Genomic DNA, 24,442 nt, shown 5'->3' with positions numbered 1-24,442 from the left:
CTGATAAATTTTTGTTTACGACTCTTTTGTCAGATTATGTAAATGCTTTAAAAATCGTGGCGATCGTACCGAGAACCACCCTGTATTGTTAAAAATGACATAAGCTCGCTGTGAAACTATACTACATTATAAAATATAATTTTACGACGCGAATTAAAGATTATTTAAGTTACGAAATACACGAGGATGCGAGAGCAACCGTAATATTTTATCCGCTTTGGGCGGGACCGCACGAGGCGGGGACGATTTTAAGACCACGAGGGAGTGTTCTGATTTTTTTTATTTGCTTATCCTTAAATTACGATCCAGTTCTCCTTCGTATTTCATTCTCGCTAATCAAAGTTCTCCGTAAAAGTTACAATACAATGGAGTCACAAAGACGACTAAGCGAATCATGTTCTCTTCTTGCCCTTTCGTCTTATGAAAGACGATGTAGAATACGTACTATATCGTGGAATTTTCGTACCGAAGCAGGACCCGCCGTGCTTGTCCCAGGAGGAGTAGAAACATAAAAGCGAGCAGTAAAGTTCGGTTTCTCTCGGGACTTGTCTCAGCTGTACCCTGATAATATCGCGTCTCCACTGAAATTTACCACCATAGCCAAAAGAGAAAAGGGGAGATTTGCGAGAAGCGCGGAATGCTAAAGAAGAATTAACATGATTAATCGAAGCGATATTTTAAGATTATTTGCATAAAATGTGGCACTGTCACACTTAAACACAAGATCATGAATTATAATTAAAAAAATATATATATTTTACATATATATATATTGAAAAATATGAATTAAAATAAGATCAATGAAAAATAAAAACAAACGTTTTTATTTCGGAAAGATGTAACTTGACTAAACTTTCTTAATAAATTAACTTGACTGGCTAGCTTTGAAAACAGAACTAACGAGTTTCATGTCAAACTTGATTAGCTTGTATTGACGAAGCTCGATTCAAACTGAATAGACTAGTCCGCATCGAAATCAGGCAAAAAGAAAACGAGTCCAGAAAAAAGAGAAGCAAAAAAGTATCGGACCAGGTAAAAAGAATGACAAAGATGAAGAGAAAGGCATTAAGAAAAAAAAGAAACGCACGGGGGAGAGAGGTATACGGAAAAAAAATAAAAAAATAAAAAGACGAGAGCCAGCATTGAGGACCATGGAGTATCGCCATTATTCGCCTTTCCTCTCATTGTCCCCGCTATTGCCTTGCATTATTTATCGTCCCTTGGTGCATTGTCTCGCGCAAGGGTCCCAGTACGATTCGACCTTCGTCGTCGCAAAGTTATCGCGCAAGAGGAAGTGAAGCGGCCAAATGCACTAAGACTGCATTCACGATAATCGCCTCTCGTTTCGACCTTCCAATTTCCTACCTACTATGATTCATCCACATTGGTGCTATCATTCTATTCTTGCAAACGAGGATGATGTAAAAAAGGGGATGGAGCTCAAAATAATTTTTTTTCTATTCAGGAAGCAAGTCAGACGTAATTCGTAATTATCGCTCTTCTGATGGTAATGATTGTTTAATAAGTTACAGCATGCACCGAAAAATTGAATATGTAAAATAATTGATATTAATATTTTTCCTCTTTATATAACATATAAATGCTACTATAATAAATTATTTAAATTTTGCGTTAGATACTTTCGTAAATGTTTTATTCTTCAACATGAGAGAAATTATTTGCATTTTTATCAATTGTAAAAAAAGATCGCAAATGAATATATAATAAATAATAAAAATCCATGGAATCATTTTACATATAAAATTACAATAACACGTTATTTTTTTCAAGAAATATTTTATCAAGAAAGCTAAAATATTATTGCGATTATTAAAAGAAAAATAGAAATTAACAAATTTTTAAACTTTAAATATATAAAGACCATCAATCCTTGCCATGTTGTATAAAATTTACAAGCTGTTGTATAAAATTTACAATTTAAGCTAGGACTTGAATAAACAAGCAAGTCTACGTCCGATTTTACAAACGCGCTGCATCATCCGGCAATATGCAATTCGCGCTCCAGATGCACCTGAGCGCATATACCTATGTATCAGTTATGGTAATCGTCGACCTTATCCCTGTCCGAGATAACTATCTATCGACGACATCTCGATAGATCTCGCGCTCTGCGAAACGCATCTTTATTATGCGCTTGCGAAAGCTTCAATCATCGTCATGAAAGAAAGAGAATTGAAAATTTGCGACAGACTAAAGCCTCTCGCGAAGGTGCGCTTTCATTTCTAGAAAATGTTGAAATGACGAGATGCATTTACGATATCGACGACTTCAATACGAGCCGCTTCATAAATAAGCATTATCTCAACAGACGAGCCGAAAATTCAAACGAGTCGCAAGATGTGTCATGTTACGAAACTACCAAACATTTTGCGCGAGCTCATCGACGTTCATCGCATTCGTAAATGCAACTCAACGTCAGTGTTGCACGTCATTGTTTGATGATCAATATTTCATTGCATAAAAGTATTTTTTCCATGATGAAATAATAATTAATCATCATCGACCTTATAATTCTATTGGATAATTGATTGCATAATTTCTGTAGTTTAATTATCCAATCAACAATTTTACCAATATTGATTAACTTTAATTGTAGTTTAAGACTCTCTCTTATTCCCTAAAAAACGGACAAAGAGAAGAAAATAAAAGTTAAAGTTAACAGACATTGATGAAACCGGCTATAAGTATTCCAATGCAGATAGATCATTAATCTAGCAAGATATCATGGTAGCGTGAGAGAAAACTAAGTACCTACAAAACTATCGCGTTAACTTCTTCGCATAAATCATGCAGATGTGCCACAGTAATAGATGTAGCATTAAGTAAAGAAGTGCATATATAAAATAATGCAATGCATTCACACATCATTAATCATATTTAGAAATTAAATAATTAACGTATAAAAAAAATCAATAATAAATATATGTAGAATGTAAATATATAATAAAATATAAAAACGTAACTTTTATTATTTCATATTAATTATATCAATTAATAATATATTAGCAATAATTATAAATTATTTTTACTGCGCGCCAACGAATCGTTTTTATAAATAAAAAATTAATAAAGGCGTATAAAATTTTGCAGATTTATATCGGAACGTAGAAGAGAAAGAGATCTATCCCTGCATGATCGACAAGAATTTTTTTTTTTAATTTAATTTAATTTTTTAATTTTTTTTATTTAAATGACCTGGGGGATATCCATCCTCATTTGTGATAAGAATTAGTGATACATCGTGATTCTCGCGCCATCTCTTCTAGAGTGAATGAACGTATATTTCCCTCGTTCCACAGACAAGGAGAATGCCTGTTCATGTTCCCGAGGATGGTTCGTATCTTGGATACACACACGCGTCGTAAATATAAATTCGAGAGCGTGACTTGCGAGCAAAGTGCTCCTTACCATAGCAATGAGTGCTCCTTAAAACACATGCAACTTACTTTCTGTTTCGTGGTATGCAATTTACATAATCCACTCGATACACTTTGTCCAAAAAATTCACTTTTAATTAAATATTGCGACTTAATAATTTGAGCGATTCTTTTGCAGACGTACAATCAAAATTTTTTTGAAATTGGAAGTAGAATAAAATAAATTTGGCATGAAAAGAAATATATTCTTATCTGTTATTATTATTGTAGTGATAAAACGTATAATTATTATTGTATTGATCTGTTACCTACTATTGTTCATTATAAAAAGATTCAGAAATTTAATATCAGTATATAAGAAATTTGAAAAATGTTATGCATAGATTTTAGAAATACAACGATTTGAAGATGTTAGAGTGAGTTACGGTGAGCATAAAGTTTTAAACTTTAAATAATTCAATAATGTTCTCTTATATAATCTAGAGAAAATTTATGATAATTTACCTTAGCGTAAAGTGCCTAATTATATAATTTCGCGTTTGAATATTCAGGTATAATACCAATATGTATTGTGATGAGATACGAAATATTTTATCAATTAATTGAGTTAACTTTGGAAATTTTTTGGTTCTATCTTGAACAAATTCTAAAACAAAATTATATTTTTAAATTATTTTCAAAAAATTTATTAAACATGTGAGCAAAGAAATGCAAAAATACTGTAGGAATTAATTTACATAAAAATACTAAAATACAGACAATTTTAAACCGGTCACTCGGATTAACTGCAGCTTATATACTGTTATATTTTTGTAAGCGAGTCGTACGTACACTCTTTATAAAGGAAGTTAATTATGCGTTTTATTTGACGAGGCGGCACAAGGCAAAGGCAAATGAGGAAGAAAACAGAAGGGGAAAAAAAAACGAAAAAGGCGATCTCTGCGCAAGAATCTTCCTACACGGAATCACGACAAGATTACATTGCAGGATCCTCCGGGAAAGGATCATATTGCTTTTGTGCCCAACACTGTATGACCCCCCTTCACGAATTCTCAGTCCCGTTCTCTAAAACACGCTCGAAATAAAATGGATCATAGTTGAAAGTCGAGATACGTGCACTCGTTAATATCAAGAAAAATTATACGCTTAATAATTATTAAAAATCTTAAAAAAAGTAATGTTACATTTTATTAATTGTACTATATAATTTTAAAAATAATTATTATAACTTGCTAATTTATTAATCACATATATATTATTATAAATCAATTTAATGATATTATTGCTGTGATGTCAATTAAATTTATGTTAAGTTCTTTGACTATAAAAATCGCTTAAAATAATTTTTTTTATATAAAAACAAATAAAAGAGCGATTAAGGATTATACATTGAAAATCATTTGCAAGACTACTAAAATGCATTTAAATAAATAACTCTATCAATGGGGGGGAGGCCTAATTAAATTATTACTAACAATAAGTCATTACTGCACATGAATCGACATAGGAGATAGTACGTACTAATATTTTGAGGCACGAATGAAGCCAGCGAAAGGGTTAAATCATCGACTAATGTAAATGCATGGCGGTGCACTTAGTTTTTTTTAGCGCGCGCTTACCGCGATGCTTAAGTGGTAATCGTTGATTATTCGATCGGCCGCGTCTCGATCCTGAATGCAACATATGAGCGTGCATTCTGAGCGACGATCTCTCACAATCAGCTAAGAGGGTCAATGGCCGACTAAACCGAGCGTACGACGCGTACGAAGCGGCCTGGATCCCGCCACCACCAATTTCTTATTTAAATCACGGCCGAACTCACAAATCACCGCTATCGCATCTCATTAGACAGCTCGGAATCTAATAAAATCCCTTTCGCCATCGTCCCGCGCTTCCCCATTGTATGCGCGAACGATCGTGCTATATTTCGAATACACCACGATTACACTCGACCTTTTTACCGCGGCTCGTCTTTGTGCTCTCGCGTATATATGATACCAAATGTGCTTTTTGACGACCGATGTCAAGTGTCACTCCGGCAACTAACCTTTATCGCGTTCAATGACCATCACTCAATTATACTAACGGGAAAATATGTATATTTTACGTATATATATTTTCACGTTAGGAGACTTAAACGAAAAAAAGCAATGTTTTATCAAATTTATTATGCATCTCCTACTTTCCTTTATTTCAAATTCATTTATATACTTTTTAATTTTTTGTTTGCAAAAATTACGTATTTTATTTTGTATATGATGATTTGTTAATCTCCTAGTAAATACAAATCTCTTAGTGAATATAAATTTTATTGCATTGCATATAGATTCAGTGAATAGTAAACGGAGCAAAAGTCCACAGAAGAATAATTATTCTCCTCGATTCATGTGTGTTGCATTGTAAGTCAATCGCCATCGCGAAAGAAAAAAGTTTCGATGACATCAACGCACCGCTGGTAGCGCAAGAATGTTGACATTAATACTGTTTACTCAACAGGGTAACAGATTGCCGTATTAATTATCGGTGGTCGTCAGCAACTCGCCGTTCAGCGTAGCCATTTTTCATAATTTAATGTTCGATTCGACCATGTCGCTTCGAGCGATTGGAATTTAAATTCTGCATCTCGTACTCTTGCGAAAAAAAATCGTTTATGAGCAAAGTCCCTCGCAAGCAAATATCAATATCCGAAGAAATTCCTACACATCTTTCAGAGAAATCTACAGAAGATAATAATGCACAGAAGATAAATATTTTCGTTGACCACAAGATTATATTAATATCCGTAAAAGAGAGAGAAAGAAAATAAGAAAATAATATATATGCATATACATGTAATATAATTTTGAAAAAATATTATTAAATAAAGGAAAAAATTCATTGATCCAAAAGAATGTTAATTTTTTATTAAATTTTCTAAGTACAACACAAAAAAGCGATCTAATAAAATAATTAATTTTAAAAATAAAAATGCCATAATGTGTTGACGGCAACTATGAAATAACAGTTTATGGCCTGTCTCTGGATGTTTTTATTTCAAAGAAGTAAAACAAAACTGTGAAATATAAACGAAGAGGCGTAAGTGAGAAATACAGATCGCAATCAACGAACTGATAGATGTGGGGTTTGCGCAGTAAGCGACAAGCTACTTGAAAGTCTTTTATAATTTTCAGTAAAATGTTTATCTTCGTATATAAAATTTTATCTAAAATTATAAACGCGTATATTTAAATTCTATCGACGCTCTTAGCTAAAAAAAAATTCCTATTTTGTTTAATTAATGGTCCGAAATAACTGCGTATCAACTGTTCGGATCAAAACTTCTTATTAACGCTAACATTGCTCAATTCAATGACTGACACTGACGTGAGATCAATTACATTGAAAAGCGCCGCTTATTAAGCGCGGATTACAAGCCGCCGAGCAACGATCAATCGAAAAAAAAGATCGAGGCGAAGCAAGATATCAGAAACTCCGACAATTTTGTATGCCACATCGACACAAGAACTTCGTGTCAATTACTGATTCCACGTTTTCTCAACTACCGCGACCAATAGCCGCGCAATTACTCAAGTCCACTGTAAGAGTGTGAATAATAATTGTTGTGAAGGCGTCGCTCGTTTTCTAATCAATCATAAATATTTCTAATCAATCATAAATATTGATCTCTCTCACAAGTAGTTTAAAAATAATCGAAAATAATATTCATATTATTATCTGTTATTTATATTATTTTTTACTGATAAAGATATAACAAACAATAATTATTAATTTTGAGAGAAACACAATCTATTTCGGACCAACAATATTAATAATATTTATTATTAAACGGAAGAATACAATACCAAAATGGTATTTGTAACATTAACATAATGTATTTTAACAGAAAATGTATGCAATTTCAAATAATTATTATAAAATCACATACCAATTTTGTTATGTACGTATTAATTTACTTTTTTATTCTACCTTTATTAATTATAAATTTATGTTGTGCTTTTGTCAAAAAACTAGAATGGAACAGTCTCTTTTTTATTACCATTATATTGTTAATTTTGTAAAATATTATGTTATGCATCCGCGTACCATATTAGAGTTTCGTGATTAAATTAATAATTAAATTACACACACACACAAAATGTGTATTCGCAAATATTCCAAATATATTATAATTTAATTATAATATATCGCGTACATACGCAACCATTCGCGCGACTGAAATATTCACACAGACACCTTTTATATGCGACATTCGGGCGAGCAATCTCACGTGTGCACGAAACGCACATATAAACGATGCGTAACACATGTAACAGAGTTGAACTGTGCTAGACAGGCATTCAAAACCGCCAAAAATTTTGAAAAGGATAAATGCGACATCTTAACAATTATCTGGTTAACTATATAAATCAGAAATAAATTTTATAATAATGAGGAAACAATTATCTCCATATTTTGATATAAGTTTCCTATAAATATTTATGCCTAGATAAATTTTGATCTCGGAGCTAGCAAGTCAAGAAATAAATTAAAAAGAAAATTATTAGAAAATATATCTCTAATATTAAATCTAAGAAAATTTGTGCGTATATGCGTATATATGTGCGTGATAAATGAATAAAATATATAGACTGAAAGAGATATATTTTTTTTACATGTTATACAAAACTTTAGATAACGTCACATATTTCAAACATGCGTCTCGCATAGATTTCCATAGATCAGGATGCGACCCTGTACGATACGTACACGCGGGAGATCTTGTCGGATGCTCGTAAAACGGAGCTTTACTACGTTTTGTATGTAGTATTTAACCCTGAATTTATATCCCGTCAGAGCTCATTTATACCGAGCGTCGTCGCGGCCTTTAACGGCCGCAACCCGTTGTATTCAGTAATGCGCGCAATTAGATAGTAATTAGCCGTGCCGCGGCGCGAGCGCGGGCCCCACGTGGGCCCCGCGACGTGCAAGCGTTCCCCGAGCGTGACTGCTTGCCATGGCAGACTCTGGCTGGATCTCAAAGCGAGTTTTGAGAAACCATTTCTCTCTCTACAGGCCCTGTTTTCCGCGAGCGTTCTTTTGCGACCCACTCGAATAAATCACGTCGCGAACAATGCTTGCCGTTGTGAGAAACTTCTCGCGGGAAACTGCGCTCGATTCTTATGTAACCAGAGAAACGTGAAATAAAGTACTTTGAATTAATTAATTAACAAGTAAAATTGTGCAACTTGATCGGCTATATAAGAAATTAGAGTTAAATTAAAATAATGTAAAAACAGAAACTGGGTAAAGAATATAATTATATATGAGCGTACCTTCTTATAATTCAGTTAAATATAGTTAATTCGACATAATTATTTGATTAGGATTTGATTGAGATTTTATATATATCATAAAAATTACAATAGAATAAAATAGTATATTATTAAATAGTATTAGAAATGATGAAATAATTGAAAAAACCGCGATTTTTTTCTTTCTTTCTCTACTTTTAAATTCAAAGCAATCATACTTTCTCTTCAAAGAATCGTGCATCCTTAGTTAGTTTGTTACAGTTTGCTAAATAAAAGAATGAGAGAAAAAAATAGAATGCAGTCTGCATCATAAAGTGAATTTCCTTTTTCAATAAAAACGGCTATAATTATATATAGACCGTTCAAAGTGAGTACTAATCGGTACGTATCTCATTGCCGCTTCCTGTACGAAGCGTATAATACTAGCATGAAGCGCGGAATGTTGCGCAAAAAGAGTGAGTACAAAATAATCAGCATTATGTAAATAGACGTAATTACTAGCTTTACAAAGATCGGACTCTGCTAACGATGATCTATTTTAGACGTGAATATGTCTTTGCGCGAATTTGCTGAACGAATCGATGAAACGTACTCTCAGTATATAAATATCACTTTTCAAAATCAGAATATTCTATTTCCACAAAAGAAACATTGTTCAAAAATGCATATTAATTTTTCAATTAAATCGTAATAGATTTGGGAATAGCTTTCCCTTGGTAATTTTTTTGATAAGCGATAGGTTTGATAATATTTGTATATTTCCTTTTCAATTAAATTCAAGTATATATTTGCGATTATAATATAAGATATTCTCCATAAAAATATTGTTTAAAAAATTTTTTAAATTTTATTTTTGGAAAGACAGAAAAATTATTGAAGATATAGAAGATAAAAAAAATAAGAAAATAATATTTTTATTAAATTATTAAATTCTAATTTATGTTTGCTTTCTTATCTTCATTTTACACTATAAGCTGCTGCATGAGCTTCACGATAAGATGCAAACTTAAGTCGAGATTTTGTGCCGCGCATCTCCGTCTTTCATCCGCGCCGGTTGTGCATTGTCATAGGCATCTGCAATTCTGCATTGCTTCGTCGACATACGCAAATGGCGCTTTGAACGACGCACCGTTATCCGCAATAATTATCGAGCGTAAAAAGCATCAATGGAATCCGCGCAGATAGGCAGACAGGCGTAATTTGTGAGTAGCGGCGTGTACCCGTTTATCTACGTAATTGCGTATTTAGTTACGTAATGTGTGCGTTCCCTTGAAAATATATCCCACCCCTTCCTTTCAGGACGTTTCCCTTCGCGGTCTACGCGATAAAGCGCAGGCATGCGCATGCAAATGCGCCGTACACGTCGGCTTTTCTAAAGCTGCTTTATCGCTGATCCGATTACGAACGCCTCTATCGATGTAAGTAGCGGCTTTCCACGAATCTTCGTCGACGAGAAGAGTCTTCGGCCTCGAGGATTTACGAGGCCAACAAATATTCGAAAGCATTGCGCAAGTAATTACAAAAGTATGTGATGAAAATAATCCTATCTCAAAGGGACTTCTATAATCTTTTTTTTTTTAACTCGACTGCATAGCGATAAATTGAATCATACGAGATGTTACAGATTGATACTCATCTTGTCGACTCTTCAATACAGAATAAAGAGTTTTATATCCACGAAGCCACGAGTGCCAATTTATAGCATTAAAGTAGTCTGTAATTTGCATATTTCTGTAATTTGCACGATCGTTTTTTTTTTCTTTCTTTATTCCGACGAGTGGAGTAATTTTATCGAATCGATAGAGATATCTAAGTGAAACGAGCGCGCTCGGAAAGTTAATCTGTGAAATTGGCTCCAATCAGAACGGAACCAGCCGGTGAATCAGCATAGCTAGGCGTGTGAATCAGTGTACCTAGGTATCGCATCCGTCATTTCCCTCTGTTGCGACTGTGCGCGCGTTTTCCGCTCCGTGTATATGTGTTGGTGCTGGCGGGAGCCAGCCGGCAAGAAGCATCGATACTTATCGATAATTCTAATGGCTATGCCCGATCCGCGATTACGGAGATCGACGATGAGTTACGGCCGCGGGCGCGCGATCGATTTGCTCCCGTGTGCGAGCGCGAGAGCAACGATCTACCCTAAGAGAGCAACAGTGTCCCTCCCTATCTCTCGCTGTTTCGTAATACGGTAACGTGCCGTAAATTGACCGATTGAAAATCGGCTAGCCGGTATAACGGCTACTCATCGCCGATCGGTCGGCCGATTGATCGCGGCCGATCAATCGATCGATATATATACGCGCGTACAGATGCAATAGCGGTCGCGAATCGATCTCTTTCTCCTTCCGCTCCGTCCCCGCCGCGGATCGCATTCCTACGCTGTGGCGATTATGCGCATATGAATGCGAAATGCACTTTTGAAACGCGTCGCGTCGCCCACTTGGACGTTCGCCACCGATTGATGGCGAGCGATTTCTATCGGAACGCGTCCGGATAGAATCATAATGGCGAGACTTCGAGGGAGAAAGGAATTCATTAAATGAGGATGAGTCTGCGGTAGACGAATCAGCCGCGGCGATTTCTTATATTTGATTGAACGTTATTGAACCGACGCAAACGGGGCTCGAATGTCTGATTGCGATTTAAAAAATACTCGAGAGATAAAATTCAATCAATCAGTTTGAATACAAATTGGAGCACATTGTTATCTTTGAAATTTCTCAATTTTAAAGAGAAGTATAAAATGAAAGAGAATATTTTTAAATAAATATTTTAGAGAGCATCTTTTAATTTCAAGCTACTCTGCAGCAGCGCAGAGTTGAAGCTTTAAAATGAGGAATGTACTATAAATTTAACGTAATAGGCAATAAAGGCACTACTAAAAGAGCGATATTATCTCCGTACAAGCTATTACGCATCGCACGCAACTTGCGTCACGATATAATTTTATTAGACGCCATAGACCTCGCGTATCGTGGGAAATATTACGACGTTTACGGACAATTATTTTCATACTCTTTGAGACTTTTGTGAAAGACACAAGAATTATTTTCCAGAGTACACGCCGCTCGGGTCGGCTTTTTTAGTGCTATAGGGCTGCCATTCGTTAACCCGGCGCATCCTTTACGTCCCAATCATCCGGTGTCGTGGCCAATTCCCGATCGCTCGTGGCCGATCTCATCTTCCCCCGTTTATCGAACCGGCGACTTAACGGTAATCGTTAATTACGAATCTTTGATCACCATTGACGCTACGATAGTCTGAAAGCCGCGCGCAATCAGCATATCTAATTACGTACGACGATCCTTAATTGTGGCAGCTGTCGATCGCGACTTAGATGTAATAATCAGAATTCCATCGGTCACAAAATTTAATTTAAAAAGTTACTTTTGAATTAATATTACACTATTACTGAAAATATATTGTTGTGCCGAAGCGAGGTATCGCTCGAGACGATGACATTTTATTTGGCCAATTAATAAGCAATTATCCGTTCTACGGTATCAACTGGAAATAAACTGGTCGCGTATCGCCATTTCGTTATAAAATAGGAAGAGAAATAATGGTCTCTATCGCGCTTAATGGACTACCAATTAGAAATCGCTCATGCGCGTGAAGCTAATTGCTATCCCAGCGGTAACGATGCATGGGTCTGCGAGTAATTACCTCTCGCAGAAATACCGCTCGTTCGACGATAACTTGTTGCACGCTTGATGCATTGCGACACATTATCGCGGCATAACGTACCAGTTGACTCAACGTGCAACGCATCAAAGATTCTCGACGAATTTCTCTGGCGAAAGTATACGCGTGATTTATATACGCAAGATACAGCTTGTAAAAGTCCGGCACCACTCAATCGCGATATGATAAGCGTTGGGTAAAAAAATCGCACATTTCTTATTAGATATCATACTTATTGATTAATTTGTTGACTACTAAATTTTATCCTTTTCAAACAATGCCTAAAGTGTATTTATGAGATTTATATTTAATTAATTACTCTCTCTGAATCAATGTGAATCTTGTTATTTAATATTGTTTCATTTTAATATATATTATATGCCGTTATCAAAAATGTCTAATATTTTTCATTTATATGTCATTTATATTAATAAATTTTAACGTCAGTGTAATTTTGTTGTGAATATAATTTATTATTCATAATTATAAACTGTCTGCTTCAATCCTTAATTGACATATAACTGCAAATCTGCACTACGAAGTGCAAGTAAGTCGTAAATTATTCTCCATACATACTATATGTATATATTCCGCAGAAAACCGTTTAATCCTTAATATACATATACAGGGAATGGGCGCGATAACCTGGAAAACATGTGAATTGCTAATATTTTTTTCCTTCACGATCCATATACGGTCCGGCTAAGATTTAACGCTATCATTCACGAAGAGGATTCTCTCTCTTTTTCTCTGAGTTTGCAAGAACGAGAGAGCGCTCTGCTTACATAATCTCAAGAGTGACCCGCATAATTATTTGCAAATACCGTACCGATACGACGCGGTACTGGCATAAATTTTCATCGGGCGTTAAGCGTGTTCGCGAGCCATAATCCGATCACATCGCCTTGCCTGGTTACCCCGCGAGGCGATGATAGAGTGATATCACATGTGCGATGCGTGTGTGTACATGTATGTGTGTATGTGTGTGTCGATTCAGTCTTCTCTTGCTCCTTTTCCTGCCTCTTCTTGTTCGCGACCTCTACTCTTCCGCTTCGTCTCGTACAGTAAAGGCATGATAAAATAATGACACATCCCCGATATATCCTGCCTCTTCCTCCTTATCTATTTTCATTTATTCGATTCGTTTTTTTTTTTTTGTACAAGATGATAGAACGACACGGGATAAACTCATTGCCTTCCTATTCATGATCTTTAATTTATTCCTCAATTCTGCTTGCTAGACTACTTTTTCCGTTATCTTTCTCTCTGTTGCATCTATCTCAATCCGTTTACTCTCGCTCTCATTTTCTCTAAAGCATCCCCTGTGATCTTACATTTATTTCTTCTCGATATCTTTATCCCCGACCATCTCTTTCATTTTCCAACGGCGCGCTGCATTTCTCCTCGAGCTTATATTTTCTTTCTCTTTCGCTTTCAGAATCAGGGGCCATGCTCTTGGGCACATGGAGGAGGCGCGACCGAAGCGGAGGAGTTATTTATCGCGGAACAAGGAAGGAAAGTTACGGACAACTTACGAGTTACGAGGATGCCCGGAGACATTCCCGGTCGCTTTTAATGAGAAACGCCAGTATATAATTCTTGCATTAAATCGCATAGCCCTGCGAGTTGACTACCCCCACAGTTGACTTCACACAAGCGCGATACGCGTCGTTTCTACACCGTTTTTCGACTCGATCGTTACGTGAATATCAGTCGTACGTGCTAACTAACGTAAAAATTAATCAAAAATAAAAAATACGTCACTGCGATAGAGATTGCTGCTGCTGGAATAAAACCACCGATTTTCATGTAACTATGCCATGCTCCATTAATTGCACGATATTACAGTTTGAATTGCAGTTCTTGTATTAAAGTATTGAAATAAAAATAAAATTGCCTAATACAAATAACAATTTCCTAATACATAAGAAAATGTCTTCAAAAATTGTGAGATTAGATCCGCATCTTTGGTAGAATTCAATCTTAGGCGCTTTTTGATGCAGAGAGTCTACTATCTCTCGTTTATCGATGCTCGCATCTAATTATTTTCGTGAGAATAAATCTGCTCTATAGTGCTATATCTGCCGTGACGCCCAAAGAAACATGTCGAACACGAGAGCGCGAGGCATCGTCTTATCAAACTCCAAAGTTCGCGCGTGTCTGCGCCACGTTTTTGTTGAGAGACGGAGAAAGAGCGAGAGAAAGAGTGTAGTCTGAGAGTGATATAGTATCGTATATCATATGTCAATCATTAAGCGGATTCAACGAATCGCGTTATTAACGAACTACAAGTGTAACAAGCAATTCTCATTTTCTCGTAGTTGATCCGCAAGTCAAACTTCTGTATATGAAATAATTAGCAGACGGCTTTAACCCTCGAGATATGCGTGAACGTCAGAGAGCCTTGATAAATAATAATCAGCGGTGTCAAGGCAGATGTGCATTTTAATGAAACGAAAATAAGTAACACGATCGGCCACTCTGTGCAAGGACCTCGGCGGGGTCCACTTTTTCGCCCGTTAACCTGACGCGCGAGAGAGTACTGACCGCATGATCGCGCGAATGAAGGTTGGTTACGTCACTTATAAAGCGTTACAGCCCGATTAACATCGTAACAAAAACACCAACGTGACTTCCCGACACGCATCCGACTTAAGTAACAATATTAAAGCGTGACTTTAAAAAACCCGGGCTACATCTTAATAAAATATGCGGGCACTCATGATTTCTGGACCGATCCGCAAAAATTACGCGTGATCGGTTGCGTTATATAATTCCACAGCTTTTAATATCAACATTCAATACATAATTAATTATATGTATTAAAAATATTTGGTATTAATGCATGTGTATATACATATATGTATATACATGTATGTATATACATGTATATTTATCTATTGATTATATATGAAACATTAAAAATTATTGCTCCCCTTCCCTTCCTTCTTTTCCTCTAAAATTTAGAAAGTTTGGTTCAATTTAGAATATTACATTTTTTTTTAAATATTTTTAAAAAATATGTACATATAAATTTTTAAAAAATATGTACATATAATGTAAAAAAATAGATATGAAAATATAAATGTATATGTATATAAAATATATATATATACATATAAATGCAACAATAGTGTAAAACAATTGTGTCAGCAGATTCGAAACATAGGGTATGCTATTGCAAATAATTATCGCGCAGAGCTCCCCTTGTTTGCACTGCATATAAATACGCCGCCTCTTCTTTTATGCAACTTTTGTTTGATTCGCCATAAATCGCAAAGCACGCGGGCGTCATTATTTACCCGTTGAACCAAGCGATAAAAGCACTGCTCGGCGATAGCGCAATCGTACACTGCAACGCGCGATTGCGAGTGGATTGCAGATGCGTATTGCATATATATCGACCACGCGTTCAATATACGATGCGTCGAAGTAGACCAGTGGGATTTCGATAGGCAAACAGGTGGGCAGCGTGAGTGAGATTCTCGGCTCTGCGTTATCTGCAGAAAAATTGCGGCCGCGATAATCAAGAGCAACGTGACATTGTAACGCCTTAGCGTTTCCTTCCCTCCCTTCCTCTTAAATGTGATATTAACACCAATATAAATTTTATTATATACGCCACTTTATTATATATATAATATATAAAATATTCCAGTCATTTTTTTGTTCATCAGAAAAAATGTTTTTCTTGTTCATTTCTCGTTAAAAAAAATGTTTATGATTCTAAAATAATTTTCTTTCGAAAAAATCAAAATTTTATAAAAATTGAAAATTCTCAAAACTTTGCGTGTAACGAGCAAATTGATAAAAGAACCGCGTGGCAGCGAAATAATACATGAGCAAACGGCGTGCAGTTGTTAAAATTTATAGCGGTAATAGGTGACAGAATCTTGGCAAGTGATGCCACTTAGCGAGCAAACACGATCGGTTAAATCACGTAAATGGATACACCTCGATTATCGCCGGATCGTTGGAAACTCGATACACGTGACGCGAAGCGCACCATTGCAATTTCCTTCTCTAGGATGTATCAACGCACACTCGGTGTTGATTACCTGAGATAATATTAGATACTTCGAATTAATTATTATGCAGTTTTAGTAACATATCCTTTAATTGACAACGTCGTGCCTCGACACAGGAAATTATTTGAGCAGATTCTACGCCACAGATAATATGAAACACGGTTAAACATTCAAAAAAAATGTATTCTAAATGTCTACGAGATTTTTTGGTAGCAAAATTATGCGATGTAGCTATTGAGATGGCTTGAATTTAGAAAAAAAAGACGAGAGGTTTCTTTTATCATTCGCTATGCAAACACGCTCATGCATTGACGTAATTCCTTATCCTCGACGAGAATTATCTTCGCATTACATATTCCGTTGCCGACTGAATGCGAAGTACGAAAATATTTCGTGTCGAATGGGCGCTTAATGTAAGCCGAGAATTATTTTCATTCTATTTAATCGGATGAAACATTCCAGCGGTCACATTCGGAAAAGATAAAATATTTTTATATGAAAAAAAATATCCACGAACACGCACCATTGTTTATTAACCGCGCACGATTCTTCGTCTATCTTTCCATTGTACTCACAAAGACGCTGTGAGAGCAGCTTAAACACGTAGGCGATTATAAGGTGGCGGTGCCGACGAGATGTTATGTCATCGCTATATAGCCACGCCAGCCTCTCATTTCATACCGTTACGTTACGTTTCCTCGGGACAGAGCTAATCTATGTTACTTGCCCGTTGTGTACACCGCTTCTTGTTCCTTCTAGGCAATATCTATATCTTTTTACGCGCCGATATTCCCGTGCATCTCAATTTACGTTCCTATATATTCGCGAAAAGTATGGAAACTCTAGCATCTAGACGCCTGCTCGTAAATGCAGAAAATACTCTGAATCAAAGTAATAAAATTTTTTAGAAATTTCAAAGTTTGAAAGAGATTTTCAGATAAAAAAAAGATGTAGTATATATTTCCGGGAGAGAATAAATTTTATATTAAAATTCTAGAGACAATTATTTGTATTTTTAATTACTAGATATTGCAGAGCCATATGTGTTACAATATTTTTGTCGAAGGAAAATCGATTTCAAAATGACCGATAAAATAATGATTAAAAGAGCAATTAGAATTCTGTGCGGTAACGGTACACACAGGATTTCTTTGTAGGTCAGAAAAGGCGTACAATAAGCGGGCATATGAGGGCTGTTTATCAGTCACCACCCACCGCTCTCGCAAACTCGTCTCTCCTCCGCTCTTCGCGGTGACAAGCGCACGACAAGCGCGCAAACAAATTAACCATCAGAATCGGCGACGCGTCCGGCCGATTGCGTCGCGCCGGCAACAAATTGACGATACAAAGCGGCCCCACAAAATGCGGGGACGCCGCTAAATGGATGTAATTCCAAGTTAACCACACGTTGGCTCGCATCTGCTTGCCACCGCTACCGCAGTTGCGAACGACTCGCGTCGCAGCTGGCTAGAAAAAGAGAAGAGGCGAGAGGGTTGCACGCGGTTCGTAGAGAGAAAGAGAAGAGGGAAGGAGGGAGGCAAGGCAAATTAATTTCGACGGCACTGGCTCACGAGGTCGTTCACACTGAGAAAAAGCGACAACGATATCTAGAATATCCCGTGCGGAAAGCTAGCAACAGGATCGACACGCGAGTTCTACGAATTACCGTTGATTTCGCGAATTTATTTAGCAGGACGTAGGAGCGTTTATTGGCAAAGTATATGGTGAGGAATTTTAAAAACGAGATTCGGAATTATGTAAATAAACTTTCGTACTCATGTGTCTTTTACACGTTATTTAAGCAAATTTTATATATATAAACAGCTGCACATATTTGCACTTTGACTTAGATTTTTATTCAGAGAATAGATATAATTTTGCTCCAAGTTTATTGCGGCCGATTAGACGCAGAGACTATTTTTCCTATTGGCTGCAGCGGTCTCGATTGTCATTTCATACAAAAACGAACCGAACAAAGCAAAATTAGGTCTAAGAAGGAAACAGCTGTCGTACTTAATTTCTCGAATAACATTGTGCTCGACTTGCAATTCACACATTACGTATCTTATCGACATTATTCGTTCATTGACATTAGCATTTCTCGTGTTTATTTGTTATTATTGCATCTAATACTTGCATCGTCTATCATAAACAAAATGACAAGTGCATATTGATGAAAAATGTTGACAATTAAAGTCGATGCTACATAAATACTATATGAAAAAAATTATTTTACGAAATCATGTCATTGATATATGCAAAAAGTGCTATGTAGATGTATGGCGCGATCGCATCAAAGCGTAAAGAAGGACTCGCAATCGGTCATTCGTCAGCAGAGACCGGATCGCTTTCATCGTTCGCGGCGGTCGAAGCCGATTACGTCGCGACTCGACTTACAAATCCGCTCGGGCATTTCCATCTTATCAGCATTGCAAATTGATAATACGCGAGGAGCGACGCGCGGCCCGCCGGCGGAAGAAAAAACATTTATGCGACCCGATGACCCCTGGTCTGGTTATTAACCTTCTCAGCGTGGACTTAGTTCGAACAGAACGGAGTCGTTACTGCATCATTAAATGGAGCAGAAGCGGAGAGTTTCACTTTTCGATTACGAAATCTTTTAAAATGCGACATTTGAAAAGTTGATTTTATTAAAAATCTATATCCAAGTGCACTTCCAAATAATTTTTTTAAATATTTTATTTTAGAATATATATTAATCATTTAATATTAGATTTATTAAATATTATATTTAATGCAGAATAGAATATACATATGTATAATTTATTTATATTTGCGATGCTTTTCGAATGAATAAGTTCCAATTTACGCTAACAGTTCCTTTATATATTTTTCGATATCCAAGTCGGAAACGTTGGACACTTTCAATAAGTCAACTAATGAAGTGCATTCAACGTTAGCGGAAGGTAGTTGCGTTCTACATAGTCCTGCGGCAGGAACTGCATCCGATTCGCGTTAACGAGGTACGGAACGCAACCGTTTTTCGAGCACCCATCCGACACGCCCAACCGGATGTACGGCAGTCCTACACTTCCACCCACACACGCGCATATCTTGTCCCCCACGTGCGCGCAACATATGCGATCGAGCGCGGAAGCGAGGGAGTGCAGCTGCGAATGCACGCGCGTTCGCGCGTGTGTGCATTTCGCGGGGAATGTGACAGTACCTGGTCACATGGCCGGGAGATGAAAAGTGAAAGTAACCAAGGCTGGCACAAAGAAGTCATTGAGGAATTCGAGAGAACGATCGCGCGCGCGCGGCCGATCGTAAACGCGAGAAAGAATTCCACGTTTCTTACAAAATTGAAAAAAAATTGATCAATCCGCGATCTCGTTGATTTCGAAACACAATCTGCTGGCCGCGATTTGCAATAGTACCGCTTATAAACTTCTCAATTCACCATTATATAATATAAAATAAATTATGTCTTGTTTGTCTACTAACATATATAACACAATATTTAAACAACGTGCTTTGATGAATGCATTATGTCTAAATGATAAATAATTATTAATTCTTTAAAACAACAGTATATGTATAATCGTGTTTTAATTAGCGTTCACCAATTCACTAACCATTAATAAAGAAGTTGAATGTGTGTTGTATTTTATCTATGATTATAAATTGCTTTGATGAAAATATCGATTGCTTACATCGCTTTAATGAATCAAATCGCGTGCATCGAACATGATTAATCACAGAACTGTTCGGTCAACATTTATAAAAAATAATATTGATAGAGATATTCAATTTACACCTTTTCCCATTATATAATATTTGAAAATCGTACTATTGTAGAATTGATCGCGTAATCGATGCATACACATATACGGCTTTGCTCGTATCGTTCCCACGAAGTTATCAGGCGCGACCACTTTTCCCAAGACAACACGTAAGTGCACAGGACCGTGTTTACTTTCAAGAGCAATAGGATCTGAATTGGATCGTTTCAATGTTCGTATGATAATTAGTAATCACATACCAAGCTTGGATACCTATTAAAAAATTCTATGTCACGAACCCGACAAGTTTATCTCGACGATTCGCTTATCCGAACGCGTCATCAAATTAAGATTCGCAACATTATTATAAGAATCGCAAAACCACATTTGAATTTTCAACATTCCAATTGCAACACGTTCGAATCCAATTATTCCTAAATAGTCGTTAATTTGATAATCAAATCAATTATAAAATTTATGGTCAGTGCAGCTGTGAAAGTATCTTACATATAATACGCTTTTCGAATTTGATAAATTGTCGCAAGAAAAATACGCGTGCGCGATTTGCATATTAAATGTGTGTTTCTATTCTTCTTTAATCACAATTAAAGCTACGTAGCTCCAATTTTCTTTGTCCTCGTTTGGACTTTTGTAATTGGACCCCCGCTTCCTTGAGTGCTCCGTAGCACGTGACATCATCCGCGCAGCGAGTAATACGTGCATCACTCTTGCAACGCGGGCAATTAATCGGCCGATTCAAGTTCATCGAGTGAGTCAGCTCGACTTCATTCAGAGGAAAAATATTTCGCTGGATTTACTGCGCGCCAAATCGAATCATTCGCAAAGCGGAGAGCTTTTCTCGCGATCGATGCACGCAGATCATGCACGGAGATTGCAATCTTCGAGGGAAAGGACGACCAGCCTTGAGATTCCAACATAACATCCAAGTTCGTATGCAAATAATGTCAAACTATCAAGACCTCTATCGGGCACAGGTGTGGACTTTCTTAATTTGCTACAATCTCTCTTAGAATTTAAAAAAAAAAGAACCAAAACAATTTTAATGATTAATTTGCAATACCTAGATTTCAGTCGATTTTATTTTATTGCATAAATTTAATGATTTTTATATCTACAATCTTATATCTTTCTGCATATGTCTTATTTTTAAAGTTATGCATTATAAACTCTAGATAAGCAATTAATAATACAATAATTTGTTAATAAATTATTAAAATCAATTACAAAAATTTTTTAATATAGAAAAGGAATATATAATCTTTTTAAATACATCTCCTTCAATAATCTTGAAATGTGTAATAAATTATTATAAATTTGCAAAAAAATTTTTATACAACAATAGTAAAAATAAATATTAGAGATTGTAATTTCCGGAAGACGATACATACGTCAGACGTATAATCGATATAACTAAGAAATATTAAAAAATACAGTAGCACACAATGCGACTGTTCTTACGCCACAGAATGGCAAACAAGACACGAAAAAGACGTCTTCGAGAGATGGAAGCTACCAGAGAGAGAATTCCAGAGCCTGACAATATCGAGAAGCTCCGAGATACTCCCTAGCCGGATGTTATTCCGTATTCCAACGTTCCCTGCCCATTCTGTTGCCCTGTCGTCACGGACAGACGCGGCATTCTGAGCCCGAGAGTTTACCCATTTTGCATCCGAAGATTTTATCGCGATTCACTTTGGCGTACGATTTATGTGGCGATGCGTCGATGTATATACGCGGCGCATCAAGTGCAAAAGATTCGCGCGATTGGCCGTGAGAAGTGCCCGTCCTTTATCCGTGAAACTTATCCGCCAGAGCTTCCTCGAAAATTTATACGGATCTACCATCGATCTCTTGTAAACGCGCATAAAGGTGCGAGCAGTCTTCGCCGAAGGAGTAAAATAAACCGACTTCGTGTGTCGTTTACGTAAAATTATTTTTTCCAGGAGTCGCCGCGCAGACTACCTTTGCAATAAATTCCGGGAACGATTTATCGCTTTTTTTATTTCAATTAGAGATTTATCGCGGCTGAAATTCCCAGAACCAGCTTTAATCTAACAATCAAGCAATCAACCCGTTAGATAACTATAAGTAGTACGAAGTAGAAAACACGACCATAAATTTGAATAAATAATATCTGAGCTAAGATAACGTCACATTCAATGAAGAATTTCGATTTTTTACATAAAAGCGACGGTAAGTGAATTGATTTATATCAAGGTATCAAGAAGATCCGCGGGGATTGTCAGAAATATATAACAAATGCGAGATGTGCATAGGTGCAAATATATGTCTATGTTTGTGACAGAAAAGAGAGAGAGAGATTTTGTGACTGACTCGAATATCGTCACAACCGCTGATTTCAGCATATATTCTCACGCGTGAACCGCGCATATATATACACGCGCGTGTTCTTCATCGGTAATTTAATACGAATAAGCTTCTCGGATCCGCGACGCGCCCGCCCGTCGTCGCGAATACACAATTTCGTATGCAAAGCGAAACCTATTTGCGAATTTATTGCCGCATATAATCTCCGGCTACGATTTTCGAGAAGAAGCTCTTTTATTATAGAACGTTCGCAGTATTAATTCACGGTGGATTTTGGAGATGCGTTTGATATCCCGGATGCAGATATCTTTACCGTCTTTCGCACAAAATTCTCGTTAACTTATAGATTTTATTAATATCCAAAAGTCCGAAGCCTTTAATTAAATCTTTGAATGACAGCCACAAATTCCACAATATTTATACATTTATTCATTGCATCACGTTTCTTTCTCTAAACATTAATAATAATATTATGTGTAACACTCTTAATAATTAGATTGATAAATATATTTCAGGATTATAAAAATAAAAAAATTATATTAAATAGGTAAAAATTATCATGAAAAATATTATAGAATATCGAAAAAATATCTTTTTTAAAGTTGAAACATTTTGCAATTTTTCATACAAATATCGATGCAGCGCAATTGAGGAGAATAATTTTGGAGTCTATAGCCATGGTTTGAAACTTCAATCAGTTTGGCGCAAAACGTCCGCGGTCACGAATTTATTCCGCGTTCAGATGCGTCGCCTCGCGAGGCTGTACGTGTTACGTTCGAGATCGGGAGATAGTTATGCAGATAGAAATGCTGCCGGTCGGGGCGCTTGCGTTTACGGCTTGAGGTCGCTACGTTCCGTTCTGATTATTATCCGCAACCTCGGGCAGGCCGTGGCATCGGTGCACCAAACGTGCTTCCCTTCTGCACATGTGTATTTGCATTAAACTGCCGTTTTAAGCGGTTATAGCCGCCGCCCTCTGCGAACGAATCGCGCAGGACCAACCGCGAATTGATAGCGTCGTCGAACGGACGGGAATGATTTTTCACGGCAAAATTTATTACAGCTGCTCGGCTGTTCAACGTGCGGCCTTAACAGCTCTTTAAGTCATAAAAATGCAAACTGCAAGATAAAACTTAATTGAAATTATACTTCAACTCCAATATATTAAAAAATATCGCTGCATTTGCGATATTTTTTCAAAATAATTTTGATTTATATGTGTAATACATATATTTAGTTCGTTAAAATATTTTAAAGATTATTCAGCAGATTATTAAACCTCTACAATTCTTGGAAGATTGAAGTAATTACGACTAGTTGCCCACTAACACGTGCTTCGCGGGAACAGTGATCACCGTCACGGCAACTTGCCGTGCAAACGATTACCGAGGCCTCGATCTGTAGACTAGCGCGATTATTGCTTAACGCGAGGAAATGTTTGCGGTTGAAGAAGGCGCGCCCTGGAGCAGCAAGCCCTTACAAACGAACTTCGCTGTCAGTGGGTCGTCGAAAATGATCTCACGATCCACCGCTTCACTATCGAGATATAATCTTGTACTTTAGAAATGCACGTAGGCGTCGATGCACGAAATTTACATTTGATTTCTATATCGATTGAAACACCGAGAATATTACTTGTATCTATTTTAGGTTCCCATCATCACAATGATATCATCGAAAGACTGTGTCTGTTCGAACGCTCCAGCGATTTGGATGAAGTGATTCCGAGGACAAAAGGAAAATAAGTTTTATATCTTTGCTTTACACATGTGAGATCTTGTTACACATGATTCTATATATATGACACTCATATCTCTTGTCATAATGAAAAAAACGAAGATCCACAAACTCTGAGACAGATATGTATTATATATGCAATCAACGTTAATATAATATCAATAAAAATGACTGTAATAAATATAAATTAAAGTGTCCAGCCTTGATTTTAT

General features: G+C 36.5%; 1 protein-coding gene and 1 long non-coding RNA gene across 3 annotated transcripts in view; one reads left to right on the top strand and one right to left on the bottom strand.

Moving 5' to 3' along the window:
• The window catches only part of Cv-c (RhoGTPase activating protein), a 218,669-nt gene that overhangs the window by 156,262 nt on the left and 37,965 nt on the right, over positions 1 to 24,442 (bottom strand). The window lies entirely within an intron of this gene.
• LOC145939767 (uncharacterized) lies at positions 20,777 to 24,367 on the top strand. The gene is made up of 3 exons (XR_014425893.1): positions 20,777 to 21,091; positions 23,751 to 24,064; positions 24,144 to 24,367. It is a non-coding gene; the product is annotated as an uncharacterized LOC145939767 (long non-coding RNA).

The sequence above is a fragment of the Prenolepis imparis genome, unplaced genomic scaffold (assembly GCF_030444845.1).
Source record: "Prenolepis imparis isolate NDT839.2.m4 unplaced genomic scaffold, iyPreImpa1.0 SCAF_1, whole genome shotgun sequence".
NCBI classification, from domain to species: domain Eukaryota; kingdom Metazoa; phylum Arthropoda; class Insecta; order Hymenoptera; family Formicidae; genus Prenolepis; species Prenolepis imparis.
The sequence above is the reverse complement of the archived record's forward strand: the minus strand, read 5'-3'. Positions and strand labels throughout refer to the sequence as shown.